The sequence below is a fragment of the Ovis aries genome, chromosome 14 (assembly GCF_016772045.2).
Source record: "Ovis aries strain OAR_USU_Benz2616 breed Rambouillet chromosome 14, ARS-UI_Ramb_v3.0, whole genome shotgun sequence".
Taxonomy (NCBI): domain Eukaryota; kingdom Metazoa; phylum Chordata; class Mammalia; order Artiodactyla; family Bovidae; genus Ovis; species Ovis aries.
In genome coordinates this window covers 58,252,988-58,271,138 of record NC_056067.1, presented here as the reverse complement: position 1 = coordinate 58,271,138, position 18,151 = coordinate 58,252,988, and the positions used below count along the sequence as shown (strand labels likewise).

At 39.1% G+C, this 18,151-nt stretch overlaps 2 protein-coding genes and 1 pseudogene across 2 annotated transcripts in view; all 3 read right to left on the bottom strand.

Annotated features, from left to right (window-relative positions):
- Positions 1-1,130: 1,130 nt before the first annotated feature.
- Positions 1,131-11,546, bottom strand: LOC105602086 (vomeronasal type-1 receptor 4-like; annotated as a pseudogene).
- LOC114117911 (vomeronasal type-1 receptor 4-like) overlaps positions 1,131-18,151 on the bottom strand; it is a 51,662-nt gene continuing 34,641 nt past the window's right edge. Inside the window, exons 3-4 of the transcript XR_009596406.1 lie at positions 17,798-18,024; positions 1,131-17,697 (exon numbers count right to left, since the gene is read on the bottom strand). The gene's annotated coding sequence lies outside the window, so the exon portion shown is untranslated. The remainder of the gene's footprint in view (positions 17,698-17,797; positions 18,025-18,151) is intronic.
- LOC101105099 (vomeronasal type-1 receptor 4) overlaps positions 1,131-18,151 on the bottom strand; it is a 47,803-nt gene continuing 30,782 nt past the window's right edge. The window contains exon 3 of the mRNA XM_012094702.4: positions 1,131-18,024. The gene's annotated coding sequence lies outside the window, so the exon portion shown is untranslated. The remainder of the gene's footprint in view (positions 18,025-18,151) is intronic.

Sequence of the window (18,151 nt, the reverse complement as noted above, 5' to 3'; positions counted from 1 at the left end):
AGACATGACTGAGTGACAGAGCTGACTGATTGATGTTAACAATGACATTAAGTGCAAATAGGGATATACCACAGAAAACAAAGCATTTTGAAAAGCATCCTTTATAAACAAAAGCACAAGGATCAGGTGGTATAACAGATTGTTTTTACGATTCTTTTAAACTCAGACAAGCCAGTGCTGCTTTCTCAACTCAACAGCATTGGATTGTTACCAGAGGTCTTTACACTTGTGCTGAAATTTCATTAAGGAGAACTCATTGGTTACGAGATTGATGAAGACACTTAAAATAAGAACCTCCATCCCTGCTTCGGATTTTCCAACAGACACACCCACAGTCTGAACAAGGTCTACTCAATAGTTCCCAAGTGTGTTTTTAGTCCCGCTGGGAAGTTAAAGGAAACACAGCTCACACAAAAGCACATCCACTTCTGACTCCAACTGCAAGTGTGGGCTTTCCCAAACCCATGCCCATTTCGGTAATACTCTTGAAGGACTCAGAACTAACTGGCGCTCTTCTCCTCACAGTTATGGTTTATTATATGGAAAGATATAGATTAGCACCAGACAAGGAAGAGATGCAAGGGGTACAGCAGCCCAGGACAAGGCCAGACCGCTCATTGTTCTCTGCAGACGTCATCTCCTGGTCTCTGGCCACAGCTCTCAGCAAAATGCACATCTTTGTCTGAGCATCTGTATTTAGTACATTTACTATAAGCTTCACAAGACAGATGGCAATAGTATCTCTGAATGTGCTAACATTTGAAGAGCCAGTATGAGGTAAATAGAGATTTAATGAGATTTTAAGGAGACAGTGACTCCATCCTACAAAGCTATTACATACATTTTCACAGATTTCTACTAATTCAAGTTTCCTTTCCCCCTTGCTCATTCTTCACCGCATGACCCTCTGCTTCCAAGTCAGTGAATGCAATCATATCTGGCCACACATGCTCCAAACACAAACATACACATACATAGTCTGACACGCACGTGTTTGCACTCAAATATATACTTAACCACCCCATACTCCACACTCATCCCACACTCACAAAAGCTCATGACACGTTGAGCCACACTCACATTATTGCACACTCTTCACTCACACAGCAACATAAAAGACACAATCCCACTCACTTTCACAGAATCATTTATTCAGTCATCAAGAGGGTTATTATGTCCACCATGTGTTTGTATAAGGTAAGGCTGCATCTTTTCTGGGGAGTGAAGGCCAGAAAAAGGGCAGAAACATGCATTTTACCCTCTGTCCATCCTGTCAAAGGACTCAAGGATAATATATTAGACATGCATCTTTTAAAAATTTCTGAGAGCTTTGCCTCTTGAGGTGGGAAGTATGGTATAAACTCCGGAATGCCTGTGGGTATGACTGGGAGTGGGTGTAATGAGAGATAAGCAAGAGGACATGAGGGGCAGGTGAGAGGGTAAGGTGAGGGAAAGAGATTCTGGGGTGCAGAGCACAGGAGGAAGGGGGGTGCAGGAGTAAACAGCACATGGATTTGAAGGCTGCAGTAGGTTTCAAGTCCACTGCGTGATTTAAGGGAACTCAGAGGTTAAGCAAAAACGTTAAGCTAAAACGTTAAGAGCACATCACATATTTGCACTGTGGGGAATAAGGGTTACAGGAGTGATGGGAACATAAAAGAGATTCCACTGAAGACGTAGCTTATATTGGATGGTGTGTTCATTTTTACAATTCTAATCCCCCAAACCATGAATCTGGTATATCTTTCCACCTGTTTGTGTTGTAATTTCTTTCCTCAGTGTCTTACAGGTTTCCAAGTACATGTCTTTTACTTCCTTTCTTACTTTCTGAGGAAATGGATGCTTTTACTGTATTTTTAAAGCATTTTACTAGCTTTGAACTGGTTGATTTACCACCTTTACCAATGAGATTTTTCCTTTTGTAATGTTCATGCTTCTAGTGTGGCCTTTTTTTCTGCTTAGAGAAGTCCCTCTAACATTTCTTTTACAGCTGGTTTCATAGTGCTGAATTCTTAACTTTTGCTTGTCTATAAAACTTTTAACCTCTCCATCAAATCTAAACAAAAGCCTTGCTGAGTACTCTTGGTTACAGATATTGGTTGGGTCAAAAAGTTCATTTGGGTTTTTCCATAAGATCTTACAGAAAAACTCAAATGAACTTCTTGGCCAATCCACTATTTTCCTTTCATCTTTTGAGTAATACTGTTCCACACCCATTGACCTGCAGAGTTTCTGCTGAAAAGTCAGTTGATAGCCTTACAGGTGTTCCTCGTAGGTAACTTGTTCCTTTTCTCTTGCTGTTTTTGATATTCTTTATTTTTAAAGAGTTACTTTATAGTACAGGGAAATATATTCAGTATCTTGTAATAACCTAAAGTGGCATATAATCTGAAGAAAAAACCCAAGTCACTTTGCTGTACACTGAGGCTAATACACTATTGTAAATCAACTATACCTCTGAAAAAAAGAGAGAGAGAGTGGAGGCTCTAGTTCCCACAGCCTTCTGGCTCTCCTGAAAGAAAGCCCTGCTGGATTTTAAAGCTAAGTGTTCTGGGTGCTCATCTTCTCCGTGTTAGAGCTCCATGTAGGGCTCAGAACCCTCACCCCTTGAGGAGAATCTCTGTAGTTGTATTATTCTCCTGTATGTAGGTCACGCACCCAGCGCTACATTTCTTGACTATACAGAGATTCCAACCCTCCTACCTGTCTTGTTGTGGATCCTTCTACATTTCTTGAGTTGTAGCAGACCTTTTCTGGTAGCTTCCAGTTTTCCCCTCTCAATATTTGCTCTGTATACAGTTGTAACTTTGGTGTGTCCATGAGAAGTGAAGAGTTCACAGTTTTCTTGCTCCACCATTTTGGAGCAGTCGCCTGGGGTATGCTTGGTATAGCAGCCCCCAGCTGACTAAAACAGATTTTTCTGGTTAAGGAAGGTGGGTTGATTACACTCACCTGAACTTTAGAAGTCAAATAGAGATAACTGAAAGATAAGAGACTGAAAACAGGAGTGGGGCTCAACTTGCCAATGCAGGCATAGTAGATGGAGAGAATTCAAACGTAAGTCTATTAAAGGAAACAAATTCTACCAACAACATGAATCAGACTGGAAGCAATTCTTATTTAGGTTCCACTTCAAAAATCTCTTTGGACACTGAAAGTGAAGGAATGAATGAATTGGCAACTGTGCACTGTGGAAATACATACAATTCACATATATCACATAATAGTAGGGGATTTTCTTATTTCTTATCCAAGCAAAGTAGAGCCTGTGTACACTGGAGTCACAGCTCACGAGCAGAAGGGGACTGGCACTAGGGAAGCATGCTGCTATGATTACAGTCTTGTTCACAAGGAAACAGTTCGGATGATCAAAAAGAGCCACAACAAGTTGAAAAATGGAGGAAAGAGTCTAAAAATAGACAAAAGTGCTCACCAGGAGAAGGATGGTTTTGGTAGCTCTGGACTCAGGGAAGGACCTAGGGAAGGTGTTGGTCCCCTGAATGCATTGGATTCACTGCTTATGTCTGTACAGGATGAGAACCATGGAGCTGCCAGCCCAGAGCATGAGCCCCGAACATAAAACATCAGGAAATAATAGCAACACTGCAGACAATGCCTCTCTGAGGGTTCTGTCATGATGAACAGTAGAATAGTATCCAAAATCTCTTTCCTCTGTGATGTTTTTGTCACTCCATTTGCCAGTTATATGGAAAGGAAAAATGACATTTACCAGCATTTGCAGGATCCAACACAGGAAAAGAGAGAAAACCACGTACTTGGGAGCTATTACTTTCAGCACTGCACACCTGGAGTTCCAGGAACTGATTGTGATCACCTGAAAGACACTCAAGAGGCAGATGCTACTGATGGACACTCCCCTCCCCACTCTGCAGAAAGAAGAGAAGTTTGCAGCCAAAATCACTGCGCATATGCTTCCACCCAAACACTGCCATTGTCTGGGGGACCCCTTTACAGAGGAGGATCAAGGAGTTGGCCACAGTCAGGTGCTTAAGGATCAAATCTGTGAACTTTAACAGAGCCAGTGAAGTGAAGGATGATATGATGGCAAAGGAGTGAGAAATTTCCCAGGATTCCAGCTACCATCTGAGTTAAGATGATTATGCCTATTGCCAACTTGCTGCTGCCCATTCTCTCAGTTCACAGAGAGACACTTGTCTTGTGAGTTAGAATGTCCTTCCTGGGAACATGAGGTGTGGGTTACATACACAGTGTCAGCTGGTATCTCATATTCTCCACTTAACATTAGTTCCCACTTGGAAACTAGCAGTTTATAAACAGTTGCATGTATGATATTTAAAGAGCTGCTGCTGCTAAGTCGCTTCAGTCGTGTCCGACTCTGTGCGACCCCATAGATGGCAGCCCACCAGTCTCCCCCATCCCTGGGATTCTCCAGGCCAAGAACACTGGAGTGAGTTGCCATTTCCTTCTCCAATTTAAAGAGCACTAATACATAAAAGTAATCACTGCAGGCTCTACACGTGATCAGTTCTTCATTCTTCAAAATCTATGAGCCAGACACTTATTTGACCTTAATGATACAGAGAAGGGTAAGATAATCACAAAGCGGTTGAGTGTTTGTCAAAATCTACTGTTAGGACAGAGTGAGGACTTGAAACCCACTGGACTGGTAAAAAAAGTGCTTTGATCCCCTATTTTCTGCCAAAAAGTTAATTACCTGTGCTCATATAAATCCAGATTTATATTTAGCTTTTTTTTTCACAACTTGTTCTTTGATTTTAGACTGGTACTATTTTATAATTTCCATTATAAGAAGATTCCAGTTTTGTAAAGTTTTATTCTGGAGGGCACTATGTAGTGTGACTGAGGCTTTAGCTGTCTTAGTATATGTACATGCACTGCTGCCATAAGAATCTGGCAGAAACCTGCCCAAGACAAGGTAATGTCATGAAGATGAGAATGGCTCAGAATTAAGATGCAAACAGGAAGATCCTTTGCTTTTATTTGAGAAAAGCAGTGATAATAGCATGTATCCCAGAAATTGTTAAATAGGCATGTGTAATGCCATAAACTGTGGGACATAAAATACTCATGCATGATTAATTAGTGTAAGGAGTTACTAAATTATTATTTTCAGGTGATACAATTATCTATTTGTAATAGAAAATATGACAATGAATTAGGATTTGCAAATGACATTAACATACCAGAGATATATACAAATCAAAACCTGCAAGGCATGTATTTTTATGCATTTTATAAATGAAAACACCACATATTTAGATTGATATTAAGATACTTTTTAAATGGGCAGAAACGATATGATATATGACTGAGAGTTGCTCCCTGAAACTCAGCATTATTGTGTGAACTTTCCTTAACATTTCATAATATTGAGTGAAGACAGCCTCACTATAATCAGTGGACTCAGGATGTTTTCAGTGAGGACACAATTACTGTCTTCATTAACATCCAGAGTCAGAGAAAACATTTTCCTTCAAGCTGTTTCCATTTGGATACACTTTCTGCACAGGATAACATTTTTTGCAGACTCGTCATACTCTTTATTGCCACCTCGGAGTTATTATTGCTATACCTCTCCTCACCCTGAACATTGAGTCTATGTTTCCCCTACAGTAGATTCAAGAGGGAATTTATTTTACATCTACAGTTTTAAGCACCTTAAACAATCAGGTTTCGTTTTTCACTTGGACCAAGCCACAACAGTCACTGTCAGTGAGGATTCAGTTAAACTGCCTGAGATGGTTTAGGATTAGGACCCCATCTCTCTTTATCAGTTCAGCTCATACTTCGCAATATTCCCATGTTCCCACCTGGAGTTGGCACTGAATCCAGTTACTACACAGAAGACTGTGCCTTTCTGATATAATCGCTTACTCAACATCCTGATCTGCCTTTCTTGTATGGACTCTGCCTCTTAGACTGAAATAGAACATTGTTACCTGGCACCTTCCTGCTCCCAGGAGAGTGGGCTCCCTGATGGTCATTATACCCAGTATGTGTGTAGGAGGGGGGCAGCCAGACCCTGATATATAGGTTTGTGATGCTGTGTCTTCCCTGCTCCTCCCATCAGAGCTGCAATTATCATTTCACCTGCAGCAGCAATGGGAGTGCAGGCCTGGGATCTGAGAACATTTCTGGAAACTTTTCTCTCAGTTGTTAATTACTGGAAACAATTACAAGTTTCTAGTTAGCACCTTTAGGAGACTAAAGGAATGTTTCCAAAAGCCTTCTTATTTTCCCTGACCACTAATGGCAGACAGGGTCTTGCATAGAAGAGTATAAGAAATACTGAAATACACACATGATTGAGGTAACTACTTGGGTCTCTCTGGACTCTTCACTTCCATGAGATGTTTCTCAATAGTCCACTAATCTGAACCATCAGTTAAAGAGTAGGTGGAGAAATGGAATGAGTCCAATCACCTGGGAGGTAAATTCAAAGAGATAAAAGGGAAAGGAGGAACATGGGAGAACTCATTATATGAATCATTAGCACAAATAAAATCAATTAATTTAGACTCATTTTCACAATTTCATGGCAATTCTGAAGGAAATCTTGTCAGAAAATACACTTTATTATTATGTAATTCTGTTGGTGATAAGAATGGGATGCAGAATAAATGCATAGAAACAAAGAGAGGGTTCGAAAAGAGTAGCTCTTAAAATCATCTAGATCTGATGGCTCAATAGTCTGAGCAATTACTTAATTCAGGAGGATCAAACAGAGAGACTAAATAAAAAACTACTAAAACCAGTAGATCAATGGGAAATCAAAAGAAAATCAGAAATTACATTGAAGCAAATAAAAACAGAAACTTTAAAAATTGAGAAATACAGCCATTAAAAACAATACATTTGAATCAGTTCTAATGAGATGGATGAAACTGGAGCCGATTATACAGAGTGAAGTAAGCCAGAAGGAAAAACACCAATACAGTATACTAACACATATATATGGAATTTAGAAAGATGGTAATGATAACCCTGTATGCGAGACAACAAAAGAGACACAGATGTATAGAACGGACTTTTGGACTCTGAGGGAGAGGGAGAGGGTGGGATGATTTTGGAGAATGGCATTGAAACATGTATACTATCATGTAAGAAACAAATCGCCAGTCTAGGTTCAATACAGGATACAGGATGCTTGGGGCTGGTGCACAGGGATGATCCAGAGAGATGATATGGGGTGGGAGGTGGGAAGGGGGTTCAGGTTGGGAACTCATGTACACCCGTAGCGGATTCATGTCAATGTATGGCAAAACCGATACAGTATTGTAAAGTAAAAGAAAGTAAAAATAAAAATTAAAAAAATAAATAAACTAAAAAAAAAGGAAGAAAAAATAATAAAAATCGAGAAATAGAAAAGGCAATTCTAAGAGAAACTGAGAACAATAAAAGCCTACATGAAGAAACAAGAAAAATTTCAAATAAACAACCTAACCCACCATCTAAAGAAATTATAAAAGGAGTTACATAAAATGTCAAAGATAGGAGACAGAGGAAATGATATAAATCAAAGAGCATTTTAAAAATCAGAAATTAAAACACCAACAGAACAAGTCAATGAAACCAAGAGATGGTTTTTTGAAAAGATACATACAGCTGATAAGCCTTTAGCTGGAGTTCATCAAAAAAAAAAAGAGAGAGAGAGAGAGAGACAGAGAGAGAGAGAGAGAGAGAGTGAACCTGGAACTTCCCTGGTGGTGCTGCAGTTAAGACTCACCTCCTAGTGCAAGGGGTGCAGGTTTGATCCCTGGAAAGGGAGCCAAGATCCCACATCCCTTGTGGACAAAAAGCAAAATGTGAAACAGAAGCAATATTGTAACAGAATCAATAAATACTTTAAAAATGGTCCACATAAAAAAAAAGAAAAAGAAATAGGTACATGTACTGTTTTGTATTAGGCTTTTCACATTTCTTATGTTGTTTGTGAATTTAAAGTTTGCATAATGTTGTGCAACACTCATTAGCATTGCTGTATGAGAATTTCATGTTAGGAATATCAAATAATGTCATGAGTCCACTATTATAAGGAGTGATTCTAGAAAAATGGAATTTAAGGGAGAGTTTTGCATTGGTTCCTGGGTTTTGGGAAATGGCTTTTGAATCTGAAGCCCTTCCGTTGTGACTCAGCTGGTAAAGAATCTGCCCGCAATGTGGAGACCTGGGTTCAATCCCTGGGTTGGGAAGATCCCCTTGAGAAGGGAAAGGGTAACCACTCCAGTATTCTGGCCTGGAGAATTCCATAGACTAAGTCCATGAGGTCACAAAGAGTTGGACACGACTGAGCTATTTTCACTTCACTTCACTTCGAATCTGATTAGAAGTGAAGACACTAATGAGTTCATTTCCAGCAGTAAAGAGCATGGAGAGTCCATGCCCCATTTCAGCAGTACAGACTCCCAACACATCTGCATGGGATACACCCCATCACCTCTTAGATAAGTATCTGAGTGACTCTGCTTACAATACTTTCGAACATTTGGGAGAAACTGATGAATGTATTAACATTGGCTGCTTGCTCCTAATGTTGCTGGACTAAGAGATGAGTGAAGAGTTTGAGCTCAGTGACTGGAATGCCCCATTCCAGCACCATATATAGAACCCCAGGGCTTCTATGTGTGCCCTGAAGGAGACCCTTACCCTCTCCCACCCCTTAGCTGAGATTGCTGAAAATCAAGCAGAGAATCGCACCCTCTTGTTATGTATTACAAAGGATAACTCAGGAGAAAAATTGTGGGGTTCACACAATTATGTATCGAGAATTATGTCAAGTTGGGTTTTTTAAAGAAGATTTTATTTTAGAATAGCTTTAGATTTTCCAAAATGGTGAGACTATACAGAGTCTCCTTATATTTCACATTCAATTGGTGACTCTGAAATCTTGTATGTGTCAAGTTGTTTAATTAATGAACAAATAGTAATTAATTTGTGCTAACTAAAGTCAATACTGTATTCATATTTTCTCAGTTTCTCTTTTATATCCATTTTCTTTTCCAAGAATTGATCCAGATACCAACTGTCACGTTGTAGCCATCACTCCCTAGTCTCCTCTTTGCTGTGACAATTAATCAGACATTCCTCAGGTTTAATGATGGTGACAGATTTCAGAAGCACTAGTCTTGTATTTTCTGGAATGACTTTAACTGAGATTAATGTGACATTTTTTTTTTTGCATTTCTTTTCCATGGGGATGGTCTGGATCCCTGTCTCCTGTACAATGTCATGAACCACCATCCATAGTTCATCAGGCACTCTATCAGATCTAGTCCCTTAAATCTATTTCTTACATTCACTGTATAATCATAAGGGATTTTACTTAGGTCATACCTGAATGGTCTAGGGGTTTTCCCTACTTTCTTCAATTTAAGTCTGAATTTGGCAATAAGGAGTTCATGATCTGAGCCACAGTCAGCTCCCAGGCTTGTTTTTGCTGACTGTATAGAGCTTCTCCATCTTTAGCTGCAAAGAATATAAGCAGTCTGATTTTGGTGTTGACCATCTGGTGATGTCTTGGTCGTGAAAGATCTTTTTGTACAGTTCTTCTGTGTATTCTTGTCACCTCTTCTTAATATCTTCTGCTTCTGTTAGGCCCATATCATTTCTGTCCTTTATCGAGCCCATCTTTGCATGAAATGTTCCCTTGGTATCTCTAATTTTCTTGAAGAGATCTCTAGTCTTTCCCATTATATTGTTTTCCTCTATTTCTTTGCATTGATCGCTGAGGAAGGCTTTCTTTTCTCTTCTTGCTATTCTTTGGAACTCTGCATTCAGATGCTTATATCTTTCCTTTTATCCTTCGCTTTTTGCTTCTCTTCTTTTCACAGCTATTATGACCAAGATAATCACAATGGTGTGATCACTCACCTAGAGCCAGACATCCTGGAATGTAAAGTCAAGTGGGCCTTAGAAAGCATCACTATGAACATAGCTAGTGGAGGTGATGGAATTTCAGTTGAGCTATTTCAAACCCTGAAAGATGATGCTGTAAAAGTGCTGCACTCAATATGTCAGCAAATTTGGAAAACTCAGCAGTGGCCACAGGACTGAAAAAGATCAGTTTTCATTCCAATCCCAAAGGAAGGCAATGCCAAAGAATGCTCAAACTATTGCACAATTGCACTCATCTCACATGCTAGTAAAGTAACGCACAAAATTCTCCAAGCCAGGCTTCAGCAATACGTGAACTGTGAACTTCCACATGTTCAAGCTGGTTTTAGAAAAGGCAGAGGAAAAAACATCTATTTCTGCTTTATTGACTATGCCAAAGCCTTTGACTATGTGAATCACAATAAATTGTGGAAAATTCTGAAAGAGATGGGAATACAGACCACCTGACCTGCCTCTTGAGAAACCTATATGCAGGTCAGGAAGCAACAGTTAGAACTGGACATGGAACAACAGACTGGTTCCAATAGGAAAAGGGGTACATCAAGGCTGTATATCGTCACCCTGCTTATTTAACTTCTATGCAGAGTACATCATGAGAAACGCTGGACTGGAAGAAACACAAGCTGGAATCAAGATTGCCGGGAGAAATATCAATAACCTCAGATATGCAGATGACACCACCCTTATGGCAGAAAGTGAAGAGGAACTAAAGAGCCTCTTGATGAAAGTGAAAGAAGAGAGTGAAAAAGTTGGCTTAAAGCTCAACATTCAGAAAACGAAGATCATGCCATCTGGTCCCATCACTTCATGGGAAATAGATGGGAAAACAGTGGAAACAGTGTCAGACTTTATCTTTTTGGGCTCCAAAATCACTGCAGATGGTGATTGCAGCCATGAAATTAAAAGACGCTTACTCCTTGGAAGGAAAGTTATAACCAACCTAAATAGCATATTAAAAAGCAGAGACATTACTTTGCTGACTAAGGTCCATCTAGTCAAAGCTATGGTTTTTCCAGTAGTCATGTATGGATGTGAGAGTTGGACTGTGAAGAATGCTGAGCACCAAAGAATTGATGCTTTTGAACTGTGGTGTTGGAGAAGACTCTTGAGAGTCCCTTGGACTGCACGGAGATCCAACCAGTCCATTCTAAAGGAGATCAGTCCTAGGATTTCTTTGGAAGGTATGATGCTAAAGCTGAAATTCCAGTACTTTGGTCACCTCATGTGAAGAGTTGACTCATTGGAAAAGACTCTGATGCTGGGAGGGATTGGGGGCAGGCAGAGAAGGGGACGACAGAGGATGAGATGGCTGGATGGCATCACTAATTCAATGGATGTGAGTTTGGGTGAACTCTGGGAGTTGGTGATGGACAGGGAGGCCTGGTGTGCTGCAATTCATGAGGTCACCAAGAGTTGGACATGACTGAGTGACTGAACTGAACTGAACTGAATGTGACATTTCTTTCATGATTATACTTGGGTTCTGTGTTTTGGGGAGGAAGACCGCAGAGGTATAAGAGCCATTTTCATTTCATCATATCAAGGGTCCATACAACCAACATGACTTATCACAGTTGATATTAACCTGGGTCTCCAGGATGAGGTAGGGGCCTCTGATTTGCTCATCAAATGTTACTTTTGTCCCTTTTCATGGTGAACTCATTGAAAGTAAGACACTATGCCACACTTAAGCATTTCCACTTTTTTCATATAAACTTTTAACACAATTATGGAAAATCTTTCTGAAAAGGAATTCTGTTTCCTCAAATACATTACTTATTCAATTGTATTTCATTTCAGTTTTCACTGGTACACATTAATTTCTATACTTTGAGTTATAACCCAAAATAACTTTCTTAAAAAATCAAATTGTCCAACTTGGTGATTGGCAGTTCTTTTAGGTGACTTCTGTGTGTCTCTGATATAGCCCATCATTATGGTTCTTCTTACTTCTTATTTAAATCATTTCCTGTTTTCTACTATTTAATATAGGATTCTCAAGGAAATATATATATCCTAGCCCCAGGTTCAGCCATTATTTCACAAAGCAACAGCTGCTCTTATTAGTGAATGGTGTGATGAACCACAGTATGCACTGTACGTGTGGTCATGGCCACTGGTGTCTGAAAGGTGGGGTTGTACACAGGTAGTCCAGGGGACAGAATATCCAGTCAAATATGATATTTCTCAAACTTTCAAGTCTGACAGAATTTACCCTCCTTGGATTTTACCTGCCTTGGACAGGTGAGTTGCTTCTTTCTGATTTCCTGTTTTGAGAAAGAGGATATCCATCCTATTCAGTCACACCATTGGAATTTGGTAAGCATATTACATATCTGCTTTAAAAAAAAAAGAAGAAGACAATGGAGGAAACAAGCTCTTTGATTTCAGACTATACTACAGAGCTACAGTCACCAAAATAGTATCAAACTGGCACAAAAATAGACACATAAATAATTGGAATAGAATAGAGAGGCCAGAAATAAACCCATGTGCTATTGGTCAATTAATCTATGGCAAATAAGCCCTACCACTGAGGGCTGGTGGACCTCCCTCTTGAGGATTTTCTCCTTCCAGGACCTTCTCTCCTCCCATTCCATGCTTGTTATAAAGACCTTAATACACCTCCTTTGTGAATGAGCACGAAATAGACTAAATCTCACCACACAAACATGGATGGAATAATATATAATGGAGATATACATATAATGGAGAAAACATAGTTTCTTCAAAAGTGATGCTGGGAAACTCGACAGCTATGTACATGTTAGACAATAAAATTATTTCAATATTTTGTGCACTTTAAATTTACATAATGCTATATATCAAATACATTTTAATTTTAAAAATCAGCTGACATAGTTCATCTATTGTTTTAAAAATATTGGAATATTCTTTTGGTTTTGTGTTTCTTTTTGGAAAGTACATTTCACTTCAATCTGGTCATTTCTGCATGAAAGTATTTAAATGTTTTAAATATGTTTGTCCCAAACAACATATTTCTAATAAGTACTACCACCTCTCTAGGCATGTTATCTATAAACTCATAATGGACTGCCAAAGTCTCTACTGAAGGAGATGGATTTTAAATTCCAACTCCTCACCAAGTCACTCTTTATTCTGTGAGGACATTAACTTGTTCTGTTTCATTAATGACTATTGCACATGCTAACCGACAGTCATGCATACCTTTCTCTATAAGTTCATGCCTGTATAACTTTAGGAAACTGAAGTTTTAGCAGACTGAAAACTACACACCTGAATATATGCAGATTGTTTCAAGACTTGAGTTTATTATCACATAAATTCTGAACTCATTTTCTGAAAGTATTAGAAAAATTAAATCATATAATTCTTTACAAGATAACTATATGTCATGACAATACTATTACAATTGTTTATTTTGAAGAAGATGCTCAGCATGTCATGTTTATGATTCTCTTGAGATTCAAAACTTTAGCTAGATCTCTGAGGAGAAGCCATAAAGAAAGTTGACCACTAAAGAACTGATAATTTGCACTGTGGTGTTGGAAAAACTCTAGAGTCCCTTGGACTGAAAGGAGATCCAACCAGTCAATTCTAAAGGAAATCAATCCTGAATATTCATTAGAAGGACTGATGCTGAAGCTCCAATACTTTGGCCACCTGATGCGAAGAAATGACTCATTAGAAAAGACCCTGAGGCTGGGAAAGATTTAAGGCAGGAAAAGAGGATGATAGAGGAAGAGATGGTTGGATGGTATCATCGACTCAATGGACATGAGTCTGAGCAAACTCCAGGAGATGTTAAAGGACAGGGAAGCCTGGCGTGTTGCAGTCCATGGGGCTGCAAAGAGTCAGACATGACTGAATGTCTGAACAACAACTGAGGTGAATTAATGAATGGTCAACTGTACACTTCAGAAATACACCCAATTCACACATTTCTCATAATAGTAGGGGACTTTGTATTCCTTATCCAGGCAAAATAGAGCCTGTGTACATTATAGTCACAGCTCATGAGCAGAAAGGGACTGACAGTTGGGACATACAAAGCCAAGATTACAGTGATGTTCACAAGGAACCAGCTGGGATAATCAAAAAGAGCCATCATCAGTTGAAAAATGGAGGAAAGATTATAAAAGTAGACAAAAGTGCTCACCAGGAGAAGGATGGTTTTGGTAGCTCTGGTCTCAGGGGAGAATTTGGTGGGGCTATCGGTCCTACGAATGTGTTGGACACGATGCTTATGTCTGTACAGGATGAAAACCATGAAGCTGCTGGCCCAGAGCATGAACCCCAAACATAGAACACCAGGGAGTGATAGCAATGCTGCAGACAATGACTGTTGGATTTTGTCAGGATGAATAGAAGAACAGTATCCAAAATCCTTCTTGTTTGCGTTGTTTTTGTCATTCCATTTCCCATTTATATGTAGAGGAAAAATAAAATTTACCAGCATTTGCAGGATCCAATGCAGGAAAATAGAGGGAACGATGTACTTAGGAGTTTTAACTTTCAGCGCTGCACACCTGGAGTTCCATGGACTGATCATGACCACCTGAAAGACACTCAAGAGGCAGATGCTACCGATGAACACTCCCCTCCCCACTCTGTGCAAAAAAGAAGAGAAGTTTGCAGCCAAAATCACTGCGGATATGCTTCCATCCAAACACTGCCATTGTCTGGAGGACACCTTTACAGAGGAGGACCAAGGAGTTGGCCACAATCAGGTGCTTAAGAATCAAATCCGTGGACCTTAACCTGGAGCCAGTGAAGTGAAGGATGATATGATGGCAAAGGAGTGAGAAATTCCCCGGGATTCCAAGCACCATCTGCATTAAGAAGATAACGCCTATTGTTAAATCAATACTGGCCATCCTCTCGGTTCACAGTCACTGATATTTGTCTTGTGAGTTAGAATGTCCTGCATGGGAACATGAGGTGTGGGTTACACACATCATGTCAGCTGAAATCCAGTATTCTCCATTTACCCTTAGTTCCCACTAAGAAACCTTTACTTTATGTTCTTCAGTTACCAGCACCTTTAAACAGTTGCATATATGATATTTAAAGAGCATTACTATATAAAATTAAAAGCTGTAGGTTCTACACATGATCACTTCATTCTTCAACAATCTATGAGCCAGGTACTTAAGTGACATTAATGATACAGAGGAGGGTGACATAAGCACAGAGAGGTTGAATATTTGTCAAAATCTGCTCTTGGACAGAGTGAGGACTTGAAACCCACTGGACTGGTAAAGATAGTTCATTGAACCCTGACTTTGCCAAAAAGTTAGTTAACTGTTCATATAATAATTCAGATATATATTTAGTTTTGTTTTCAGAACTTGTTCTTTGATATTTGACTGCTATTTCATAATTTTTATTAGAGGCAAGGCATTTTGTATTATAAATGAGGCTTCAGGTGTCTTAGTATATGTATATGTACTGCTGCCTGCCAGGAGAATATGGGAGGAGCCTGCCCCAGGACCAGGTAATGTCATGAAGACGAGGATGGCTCAGAATTAGGATGGGAACAGGAAGTCTTTTGCTTTTATTTCAGAAAAGCAGTTATAATGCAAGTATTCCAGAAACTGTTAAATAATCCCATATAAAGTCATTAACTTGGGTCATAAAATAGTCATGCATGATGAAGTAGTACAAAAGGAAAAAGTAAATTATTATTATTTTCCAGTGATACAGATATCTATTCATTAATAGCAGAGTTAATTGAATCTATGGCAATGAATTAGGCTTTTCAAATGATATTAACATACCAGAGATATATACAAATCAGCACCTGCAAGGGATCTATTCTTATGCATTTCATAAATTAAAATATGAGGCATTTAGATTCATATTAAAATACCTTTTAAATGGGCAAAAACAATACGATATATGACTAAGAGCTGCAGCCTAAAACTTGGCATTATGTGAAGTTTCCTTAACTGCTCATTTCATAACATGAAGAGTGAAGACAGCCTCACCATAATCAATGGACTCTGGATGTTTTCAGTGAGGACACAATTACTGTCTCCATTAATATCCAGAGTCAGAGAAAACATTTCCCTTCAAGCCATTTCCAGTTGCATTCACTTTCTGTACAGGATTACATGATATTTGCAGACTCACCCTACTGTTTATTACCACCCTGGAGTTATTCTTGTGGCCCCTCTAGTCATCCTGAACATTTAGTCTATGATTCCCCTGAGGCAGACTCAAGAGAAAATTGATTTTATATCTACATTTTTAAACACCTCAAAAAAATCAGGTTTTGTTACCACTTGGACTGAATCACAACAGCCACTGTCAGTGAGGATTAAATTAAACTACAGGAGGAGCCAGCAGGGATTGGTTTAGGGTGAGGACCCCATCTCTCTTTGCCATCTCGACTCATAATTCAGGGTTTTACTACCTTAAGCATAGTGTTGGCACTGAATCCAGTGACTACACAGAAGACTGCCCCTTTCTGATATGATCACTCAGCATCTTGATCTGCCTCTCTTTCACAGACTCTGCCCTCTCAGACTGAAATAGAACACCCTTACCTGACACCTTCTTGCTGCCAGGAGAGTGGGTTCCCTGATGGTCATTATACCCAGTTCGTGTGCGGGAGGCAGGCAGTCGGTCCCTGATATGTAGGTTTGAGATGCTGTGTCCTCCCCTTCCCTTCCATCAAAGCTGCAATTATCATTTCACCAGCAGCAGTGATGGGAGTGCAGGTTTGGGAGCCAAGAACATTTCTGAAAACTTTTCTCTCAGTTGTTAATTACTGGAAGCAATTACAAGTTTCTAGTTGGCACCCTTAGGAGACAACTAGATGTATTTGAGAGGCTTTTTTTTTTTTATTTTCATGATCCCTGAAGGTGACAGGGTCTCACAAGGAGGAAAGCAGAAAATGCTGAAATCCTACATGTTAGGGACTGACATAAACCATTTTTGTCCCTCTGGATTCTTCACTTCCTTGTGATGTGGCTCTGCTCTGAAACTAGTACTTTCCTCACCTTCAACCACTGGACCAAACCATCAACAAAAGTACTGGTAGAGAAATGGAATGAGACAAAATACCTAGCAAGTACATTCAAAGAGACAGAAGAAAAAGGAGGAATATGATTAGGAACTCATTATGTGGATCACTGGCACAAATCAAATCAATTTAGACTCATTTTCATAACTCGATGCCAATTATTATGGAAATCTCTTGTAGGAAAAAAAATATTATTATTGACTTCTGTCTGTGGATGCAGAACATACACTCAGACAAAAGGGATGGGGTCGAAAAGAGTATGTCATAAAATAAAATCACCTAGATCTAATGGCTTGGTGATTTTTAACAATTACTTAATTCAAGAGGATCAAACATGGACACTGAACAACAGGCTATCAGCAACCAATGGATCCATGTGAAATCAGAAGAAAATAAGAAATTACCTTGAAGCAAATAAAATAAAAGCAGAAAATTTCAAAAACTTGATAGGGATAAAAACCTAGCTCAAGAAGCAAGAAAAATCTCAAATAAGCAATCTAACCTACCATCTAAAGAAATCAGGAAAAAACTACGCATAATGTCAAAGATAGCAGACAGAGGAAGTGATACACCAAAGAGAAAATTTTAAGATCAGAGATCAAAAAACCAATAGAACAAGTCAGTGAAATCAAGAGTTGGTTTTTTGAAAAGACACACACAACTGATAAGCCTTTACTAGGGGTCATCAAAAAAAAAAAAAAAAAAGGGTGAATCTGGGACTTTCCTGGTGTTTTAGTAGTTCCAAGGTGGGAGTTTGATCCCTGGTCGGGGAGCTAAAATGTTGCTGCCTAAAATCAAAACATAAAACAGAAGAAATATTGTAACAAGTTCAATAAAGACTTTAGAAATGGTTCACATTCAAAAATCTTTAAAAAGAAGTACACTTACTGTTTAGTATTAGTCTTCTTACATTTTTTATGTTGTTTGCAAATTTAAGATTAGCAGAAAGTTCTACAGCACTCATTGGCGTTTCTGTATATGCCAATATGATCGTGGTTGTGGTTTAGTCGCTAACTCCTGTCTGACTCTTGCAACCCCATGGACTGTAGCCCACCAGGCTCCTCTGTCCATAGGATTTTCCAGGCAAGAATACTGGAGTGGGTTGCCATTTCCTTCTGCAATATACAATATAGGATTTCATTTTAAGAATATTAAATAATGTCTTATGAGTCCACTGTTATGAGGAGTGATTCTAGAGAAACGGAATTTAAGGGAGAGCTTTTCATTGGTTTCTGGGTTTTT